Source organism: Emys orbicularis, chromosome 13 (genome assembly GCF_028017835.1).
Source record: "Emys orbicularis isolate rEmyOrb1 chromosome 13, rEmyOrb1.hap1, whole genome shotgun sequence".
NCBI classification, from domain to species: Eukaryota; Metazoa; Chordata; order Testudines; family Emydidae; genus Emys; species Emys orbicularis.
In genome coordinates this window covers 20,298,151-20,308,338 of record NC_088695.1, presented here as the reverse complement: position 1 = coordinate 20,308,338, position 10,188 = coordinate 20,298,151, and positions in this window count along the sequence as shown.

The window sequence follows — 10,188 nt, the reverse complement described above, 5'->3', positions numbered from 1 at the left end:
TGGCTGAAATGCTGGCACAGCTCCTTAGGGACTTATCAAGGAAAGGGGTGTGTGTGTGTGTATACGTGTGTACATGTACACAAAAGATATACCTATTTGAGATGGGAAAGTAACTGAAACTACAGTAAAAGCTTTGTTATCTGGCATGTTGGGGGAATAGGAGGTGCCAGTTAATCAAATATTCCAGTTAACTAAGAGTTATACTTACAATGGAATACCAATTTTCACAGAATTAGAATACAATAAAATGAATAAAGTATAAAATAGTAGACAGGTACTCACCAATCCAGTAGTAGTACTGCACTGCAGAGTGGTTGGTTTCTTGAAGCACTTAGGTGTATACAGGTAAAATTTTCTATACAGTAGGTTATCTTATGACACTACATATCACTAAGGGCAGCGGATAGCATACACCCAGAACACAAAAAATCCACTTAACACTAAAACTATACTGAACATAATTTCATCTTTCTTTGATGATTCAGAAGGCACTTCAGGATCTTGCAGTGCCTCAGGATCATCATTATCAACATCAATTATCATTGTAGATGTAGAAGGTGTAGGAGATTGGGCTAAATCTGTAATGACTCTATGACACACCCTGGAAGCTGCTTTTTTGAATAAATATCTGATATCACCTTGCTGACTTGTCTTCTGCCTCTTTTGCATAAAAGTAGAGTGTAGAATGTGCAATTGCATAACCTCCTGGGCAATATACTAGTCCCAGTTACTAGATTGAAGATTTGTATTGGGAGAGATCAGAAATGCCGGTTAATAGAGCTTTCCTGTTGGTAAAGTGCCAGATAACACAGTTTTTACTGTAATTGATAATGAAATAATAAAAATAAATATACAAAAAGCATTAATACTAATAAACCAATGTCACAGGAATATTAACAGGAGAATAACATTATACAGTAACTCCTCGCTTAATGTTGTAGTTATGTTCCTGAAAAATGCTACTTTAAGCAAAACGATGTTAAGCGAATCCAATTTCCCCATAACAATTAATGTAAATGGGGGGGTTAGGTTCCAGGGAAATTTTTTTCACCAGACAAGACTATATTTTAATATATATACACACACACAGACACCGTATAAGTTTTAAACAAACAATTTAATACTGTACACAGCAATGATGATTGTGAAGCTTGGTTGAGGTGGTGAAGCCAGAGGGTGGGATATTTCCCAAGGAATGCCTTACTGCTAAATGATGAACTAGCACTCGGCTGAGCCCTCAATGGTTAACATATTGTTGTTAATGTAACCTCACACTCTACAAGGCAGCACGAATGGAGGGAGGGGAGACAGCATGGCAGAGAGAGACAGAGACACACCCTGTGTGAGAGAGAGAGAGACGCACGTTGCCCCTTTGTAGGCTGACGCCCCGTAAGTACATTGCCTTTTTAAGTAGATTAGCAAGTTGAGACAGAAGCTGCTGACAGCAAGCTCCCTCAGTCCTGAGCCCTGTAGTGTCATTGTCGCCCCCCCCCCCCCGTGGAGATAAGGTACAGGAGATGGGGGTACAGGATTGGGGGGGAAGGTTACTGTACAGGGTTAAAAAAAGAACTAGATAAATTCATGGAGGATAGTTCCATCAATGGCTATTAGCCAGGATGGTCAAGGATAGTGTCCCTAGCCTCTCTTTGTCAGAAGCTGGGAATGGGCAACAGGGGATGGATCACTTGATGATTATCTGTTCTGTTCATTCTCTCTGGGGCACCTGGCATTGGCCACTGCCAGAAGACAGGATACTGGGATAGATGGACCTTTGGTCTGAGCCAGTATGGCTGTTCGTATGTTCTTGCTTCTCTTGGCCAAATTACACCGGCTCCCATGCACACCTGTAACGTCACAGGCATTCACACTCCAGCTCCCATGCCTTCCTCCAGCTCAGCCATAGAGCTCACAGCTGTGATGTCACAGGCTTGCATTTCACCAGGAATCAGATGATGGCTAAACGAGTGGGGGTGCCATTCTGTGTTCTGTGCCCTGAAACAAGCCAGATTATCACCAGGAAGACAAAGGCAAATTAACCCAAGGAGTCAAATACCTGGAGGAGGGGTATTTCTTGGGTCTGTTTGTAAGGCCACCCCCATGAGGGGGTTGTCAACAGTAGGGAGCAAAGCTAGGAACTCTTGCTGTAAAAACATGGTCCCCCAGTGCCGGAGCTAAAAGACCAGTTGTGCTAGCCACAGCTGTAGCAGGCTCATTGATGTCTATGTGTGGCCTTTCCACAAGTGGAGGGGGACAGAGCACCGCACGGGGTGGATAATGTGTTCTCACTGCACATCCCTCTCCGTGTCCTGCTGATGCCCCCCTGAAAGCAAACAGAAAGAAAACTGAGGGAATCACTCCCTGGAGATTTGGCCCCAGATTTTAAAAGCCATTTAGGCATTGCTGCACTCAATGTGCAACACCTAACTGATTTAGGAGCCTATGTCTTATTTTCAAAGGGATGTGGGCACTTAAGTCTAAATCCTATCAATTGCTCATGGGGATTTAGGCTCCTAAATGCCTAAATCCCTTTTAAAAATCTGATTTAGGTTCCTAAGTCAGTTAGATGTTGTAACACTGAGCACAGCAATGACTAAATAGCTTTAAAACTCTGGCCTGGCCTGGGCTGTGCCAGCCAGACTCAGTCTGAAGTACCTCCAGCTGAGGTTCACTAACCAGGGTCCTGCCCAGGATCCTTCTGCCTGCGCTGGGCCAACTGAGGCCAAGTCCCAGGGTCCCCTGGCTGGTGTTTGATCCTGGGTCCCCTGGGAAGGCTCTTCCTAGGTGTGATTCCTGTTACTCCCACCCCTGCCTTCTCGAGTCAGGCAGCTGCAGACACAGGAACAGGTGCTGGGTGGATGCTAAGTCAGCAGGCACTCTGCTTGGATGTGTTCAGGCTTCCCTGCAGCAGCAGCAGCTCATCCTATCCCATTGGGTCAGCAATATGGGAATGTGACCCTCTCACAGGCTTCCGGGCAAGGGTGCTGGAAAAATTTGTATAGTGGAGGTGCTGAGAATCATTGAACCAAACTGTAAACCCTGTGTATGATGGAAACCACTTCAAGCCAGGGGGTGCTGCAGCACCCCCAGCACCCCTAGCTCCAGTACCTATGCTTCTGGGGCAGTGGTTTAGCATCTTCCAGAGGGCAGAGCTCCCTGAATGCTGGAGGGGTTTGACCCCCAAGGGAGCATAATCCAGGCCCCCCTATTGGTCACCCAGTGCCGCCCATCTCCAAACACTGAAGCTGATGCCTCCTATGACCATGTGACAGGTTGGTGTAGCCAGCCACCTGTGCTCTGAACAAGCTGCCAGCTGTGCCAAAGCTGGCTTTCACCTTTCACCTACCCCTCTTCCAGGGAGGACAACAGCAGCTTGAATTAGCTCCCTGGCTGCCCAGGGGCACCAATGTAGGGGTGGTAGTGTGGGATAGGAATGAGATGGCAGGAGCACGATACAGAACCCATAACACCAGTTCAGACAGAGGCTGGAGGCATCACCAGCCTCAATGCCATTTTGACCAAAGGACGGATCAGGCCTGCATGATGCCAGCTCTGCCAGAGAGCCGGGATATTTTTACCTGCATGCCATGATATCATGGCCCTGCAATGAGCTTTCCAACATCACTGCCCTGTAGCTCAGCCAGTGTGAGACCATGGCATGCAACTGAGCTGGGTAACAAAGCCTGTGATCTGACAGGTTCAGTGCAGCCTTTTGCAGGAATTTAGTGGCAAGGTAAGATCTGTAGCTTTGCAGGTGTTGGTGTCATTCTGGCTCAGCCCCATTCAGCTTCCCACCCTCACCCCCTTCAGGACCATCTGCAGACACTCCACAGCCTCCACTTTTGTTAGCTAATTTTAAAGTAGCTTAATACCTCTGTAGGAATTTAAACAGCTCCCACAGCTTCATGAACAGGAGCTGGCGTTTTAAAAGCCTAACACTCCCTGATTAGGACAGCGAGAGGTCTCTGTGGTAAAAGCCCTTTAGGAGGTTTCAGCCCTCATGCCTCTGAATGATTGTTCTTTTATTTTACAAGGAAAAGCTGTTACAAAAGGTAGCAGAAACCCACAACTCTGATTCCCAAGCATTTTAAATGAAATCCCAAAGCAGAATTCACCCCATCATATTCCCAGAGATAAATGAAACATGCAACAGCAAAATATTGTTGCTCTATGGCCTGATTTATTGCTACTGCATGGTGTTAAATACTTTGCATTAGGATATGGCCCTTCGTATACAATCTACCCAGTTAAAATCTCTGCTCCTTCCCCTGTTGTTGATGTCACACAAAAGTTTCTGGCTGATTCAGTTGGATCACACTGATTTCTTCTTCTAAATGAGGAAAATTCTCTTCCATTCAGGATCTTGTTTTCCCAGATGAAATGTCTCTCCTCTTTAATTCAGCCTCTAGACTCGCTCATGTCTGAGGAATTGTGTGCAAAGTTGTCCCCTGGGCAAGGAGCAGCTATGCAGATTTCAGGGCAAGGTCAGCTCTTCAGCCAGGCGAACAGGTGACAAGATCTCTCTCAGGCTGGAATTTGCTCCTCTCTCTTCTCCCCTCTTGTTCTCACTCTCTTCCCAGCCAGGATGTCGCACAGGGAGAAGGGGAAGGACGTGCCTCTAGGAGGAACGCCTGAAGATGGGAATGGCGGAGTGCTTGGCCAGCTGCTCAGGCATCACCAGCTCCAGGGCGGCTTGGAGCTGCGACGACCCAATGGCGGGGAGTTGGCTGTTCAGCCTCAGCTGCTCGGCCTCTGTGGACACCCAGCTGTAGAGGTCACTCACAAAGGATTTCATCAGCTTTCTGGCCTTGCCTGACATGCGCACCTTGCCCTGGTGCAGCTGGTACAGGATTCTGGAGACATACAGGGAGTGGGAGCATTTCTTCACCAGGCTGCTCCTTGCTGGCTCTGGTCGTCTCCTGCTGCCCTTCCTGAGGCTGGAGCATCCTCCACTTGGGCTTTGGGTGCATCCTTCTGCATAGGGGCCACTTTCTCCTCTGAGCCTGAGCCACAGCCACCTTCTTCCTTCCTGCCTGGGCGCCTGCCATGGCTCCACTCTGGGACGGCTCAGCTCATTTCAGTTCCTGCCACACCTGCTGCCCTCTTATATATTGGCTGGCATGCAAATGAGGGGTGCTCATTGTGACAGACCCCATTACCCAACTATGCATGACTATGATCAGTTCCTTCCCCTATGTGAATGAAAAAACCTGGCTGCTCATTGGCAATCAAGATGCTACAGCACCTTTATGGACTTATAATAGACTCCTGCTACCCCACAGAAATTTATGGGGAATAATTACACATTATTATAATTAAAATATTCGAGGGATCACCAATGAATGATTATTCTCATGATAATATTATGATATTATTGATTTATAGTCAATTCATTAATTATCATGGACTTACTATTGACATTATCATGTGTTTGTTATTTATTTTATTATTGTGTTATTATTCACTTTTATTGATGACTATCAACCATTGAAAGTATTTGGTGCCATGTCCTACTCTCTCTCACCAGTATAAATCCATGCTAACTCAGTTGCGGCCATTGGAGTTAGTGGAGTATAAATCCGGAGCAAATGATGGCAAAATTTGGCCCTATTTCTTGGGCAACATTTGCCTTGACAAATGTCTTGACAAATGTCTAAGGTGACAGGCCAGGATTTCAGACTTTGTACATTAATTGAATTGTGATTTATAATATTTTCTCCTCTGATAATCTGACTCCCGTGACTGAATTTAGGTGCAAAAACGCTGGAGCACCCAAAATTCACAGGCACTTTGGAAAATGTTGGCCTCTTTTCAGGGCTGGATTATGACATTCTGAGGCCCGAAGCTATCAAGTGAAAGAAGCCCCATACCATAAAAAAAAAGAATGTATTATTTTCACAGAAAAGACATTGAATGTGCATATGTAAGTAAAGTGGAAGTAAACAATGCAATATAAAAATACAAAATAAAAACAATACAGTAAATAATAAAATTTACTAGAAGAGTTCTCAGGACATTTTTCTTCTCTGTTGGGGCATCTGAATTGTGGAATTCCTTGTCTGAATATGCAATGAGAGTCTTAAGAGGATAGAAGATGTCAATAGAGGATACAAGAGGCAATAGAAGATATAGGATGCGGATAACCCACAAGCTTAAAGCTCAATTATTAATTATATTGATATGAATTACACCCAGGTAATAAGCAAACCATCAGAAAATTGTATGCGGGTTGTATTTTTCCAATAAATTTATTTGTTTTGTTTTTATAGAAGGTTATGCTGAATTACCTAATATTGGTACTAAAATTAGTAGCAGAAAGTTTTTATTGAAACCAGTAAAAATTTAATTGTATATTATAAATATTGAGATTTATATATCTATATAACAACAAATAATATTTGTATTAATATATATATGCCAAAAACTTGTGTTATTTTACCAGGATACTTCTGTGAAAGTTAGTGCTATTTTGTCTATGTTCTCACCGGGAAACAAGAGAGGATATATAATTTTTTTACACAATGAATAAGGAAAATTATCCTTCTTTTCATATGAATAAATGAAAAAACATTTGATTAATTTTGTTAGGGAAACACAAAGTTTATCCAGACTATATATAATATATATTTACAAATGTTTATTCAGAATTAATTTTCACTATGGAACAATGAATTGTTGGGATTTTTCTTTTGCCATACTATAAAAATACAGTGAAGGTTCCTGAAATTGACAGAGGGAAGCCAACACAAATGTATCCTCTTCAAGAACCACTCGACCCAAGTCCATAAAACGATCACCTGCAAACTCAATCATGTGAAGCATGGATAGCGCATGAATCAGAAAGCGGCGTGTGCACTAAAATACACAATTCTATGTAAGTACAGATCAAAAGAAGAAAGGCCACACTAACACTTAAGAAAACAAAGACAAAAAGGAGTGAAGGTAATATACGACTGAGCATGCTGGACCGTAAACAAAAGATGGCAGCCTTCTGGCTATTACCAGCCAAGGGGGATGCCATACCTGATGTCACTCCTAGGACAAGTCCCATGCAAGTATGAGCTTGGCAGGATTGCTTCATGACACTGCCGTCTCCCACTTCACATTTTTTCACGATTTTATCAGCAGTGAGATTATTTATTTATTTAAATAAATTATGAAAGCACAGTCAGAATTTTACCAGTAGCAGCTGGCCATCAAAATGCTGCCTTAGGTGACTGATAGCAGACTTACTCATAGAAATACTAATTTTACTAGTGCAATTATCCTTTTTTTCTCAGCCCTGGCCTCTCACCTGTCAATAATGAACAATTAGTGAAGGGTAAGGGTATTTGTGTAGCCAGATGTGTATACTTTTGTCATATTTGAACAAAAATGTCTATATTTAGAGAGAATCTTCTTTTTCCCATATCTCCTTTATTTATCAACCGAATTTGATAAAATTTGAAATTGAGTCAGTTTTTTCTTTTTTAGAGGCCCTTCATATTATAATAATATATGGAGATATACCTATCTCCTAGAACTGGAAGGGACCCTGAAAGGTCATTGAGTCCAGCCCCCTGCCTTCACTAGCAGGACCAAGTACTGATTTTTGCCCCAGATCCCTAAGTGGCCCCCTCAAGGATTGAACTCACAACCCTGGGTTTAGCAGGCCAATGCTCAAACCACTGAGCTATCCCACCCCCCAGTGTGATATTGTGAGGTCCTAAACTGTATCTTAGTTATCTTATTCCTTAATCTGGCACTGCCTCTTTTTTTATACACAAGATGAAGGAATAAGTAAAATACTGGCTGTCAGAGACACTGCACACTGGCCCCATTCCACCCTGCAAGAGGTATGTTACCGCCATCCTTTGATAACTTCTTCTTTCCTTCTAGCTTCAATTCCAGGTGGTGACTTTGGCTAGGCTTGCCAAAGGATGGTAAAGAATTTAGGCATAAGTTTCCAAAAATGCCACCTTTCACCTTTAACTTGCTAGGAAACTTCCTACCTTCCCCCCAGACAGGTAACTGGCCACAGTGAACCCTGTATTTGCCAACTCCAGGCTTGATTAGTGCAAATCCCTGTATCTGAGGCTGAATATGCATAGACTCCAGCTGGTACCAAATGCAGCTGCCTGCCTGCTCTGAGGCCCAGGCTGCTGTGAGCACATCAGGCCTGTGCTCAAGTGCCTCCACTGCCTTCCAGTCAGCTCCTGATGCCACTTTAAGGTCCTGACATTTTCAAAAGTATGTCAAAGGCTGAAGTTTCAATCTCTGAACCACCACACAGCTGCAGCCCTCTGGGATAGTGCAGGTCACAAGCCTAGGAGGAAGCAGGTGAGAACGGGGGATAAAACATTTTCTGTGTAGGCGATCTAGGAACTTCCATAGGAGCTCAGCTGAATCCAGAGTCTGACCATCTTTAGGAACTGTTGCCAAGCCTTCCTGTTTGGGAAAGCCTTTCCACCACATGCTGAACACTTCTTTTATTGCCAAAACCTCTGTCTTGTCCCCCCCAAACCTCCTACCCCAAGCAAAGTTTTGACCCTTCTAAAAAGGCCAGAGACGCCACTAGGGACTCTGATATTGCTATTAATTTTACATGGCAGATGATCAGACAATAAAGAAATAATAAATAGTAGATTAAAATAACATTATGTTTATAAAATCAAACACTCAAAAGGTCTTAAATGCCAGATTGAAAGTTGTCCATACGGCAAGTTGGTAGCTATTCAGTATTGCTTTTTATCATTCAAATCCAAACCCTGCACTGAATACAAAATTATTAATTTCTTCCTGGGTGTTTCCCATGACATATCTGAGTGCTTCACAAACATTAATAAATGTATCTTCACAGCACCTGTGGCAGGGGACATGGCACCAGGCCCAGAGACTGGAAGGGGCAGCAGGAGCAATCAGTGGGGAGGGAGGTTCCCGGCTCCCAGCCCTGCCCAGCCCCATTCCCTGCAGCACCCCGGGGCAGATTGACTTTCCTGGGACAAGATGAGGAGCTGGGAGACGAAAAGCCAGTTCCTGCCTCTGCCTGGTCCCCACACTCCCCTGGGGACATTGTCAGGGGGAGCCCCCAAAGCAGCTTCTTTGATGCTGCTCTTTTCCAGAGTTTGGTCCAGACTCTCTACTAATCCTGCTGGGTTTTCCCTTTGATAAAGTGACCTAGCGTTTTTCTGGTATCCCAGACTCTTCAGGGTCTCTGCAGCAAAGGAAGCTGTGGCGAATCAAGGTGTGAAATGCACTAAAGCCCCATGAAGGAGTCAGGGCTTCAGCAGAGCAACAGGACAGGACCCCAGACTCCTGAGGAGGACCCTTCCAGACACATCTCACAGACTCAAAATGGCCCAGGGATTTGGGTCTCAATTTGGGTAAGTCCAGCAGACACAGGATCCTTGCTGAGCTGATGGTGGTGCGTCTGTACTGAGGGGACTGGAGCCCCTCTCGCTGCAGTGTTCTTCCAATGGCAAACCCAGTGACACTGGGTGATGTTGGTGGGGACAGCTGACTGGAAAGCTGGATTTTCAGAGCTGGGGGCACCCGGCGTTCCCTCAGGAGCCAATCGGAGTGGTCGAAGCTTAGGACCTCTGACAATCCCGGCGTGTATAGACACTTACAAGTGTAAGCAGAGTCAGGATGAGCTCTACCCTGACATCTGGTGGTGAATTATGGCGAGTGTGGAAAAGAACTCCAGGGGCTGATCTTGTTTGCATAGGCACACCCACTCGCCTGTCATGAAACAACAGCAACTGAAAGTGGTTACTTTGGCTGGTGTGGGATCCCCAGTTTCTCTGTTATTGGGGCAGGAAGAATAAAGTTTTGTTACCCTGATTCTGTGAATCAAGGCCAGTGGAACTGTTGTATGACAGAAGGACTGAGTGAGTCCTTCACCATTACCTAAGTAGCACTTGCTTGACAAGGGGCATGGGTTACAAAACCCAGTGAATTGAGAAAGGATGGGAACAGGTATTTGTACTTGATGGTATGGGTGCTACTCTGAGGGTTTGAAACACCAATTGCACTATCTTCTGTTTCCACTGTTGAATGTTAGAGCTAACTTTGATTCCATTAGGAATCTAGTTACAGGCTACTGAGCTGAATTCACTTTGGGCTAATAGTGCACCAGCACTGGGGCTCCCCTACTATGAGTTAAAATTGCCAAGAGCTGAAATCATGAAAGAGCTAAAGTTATTAAGAGCT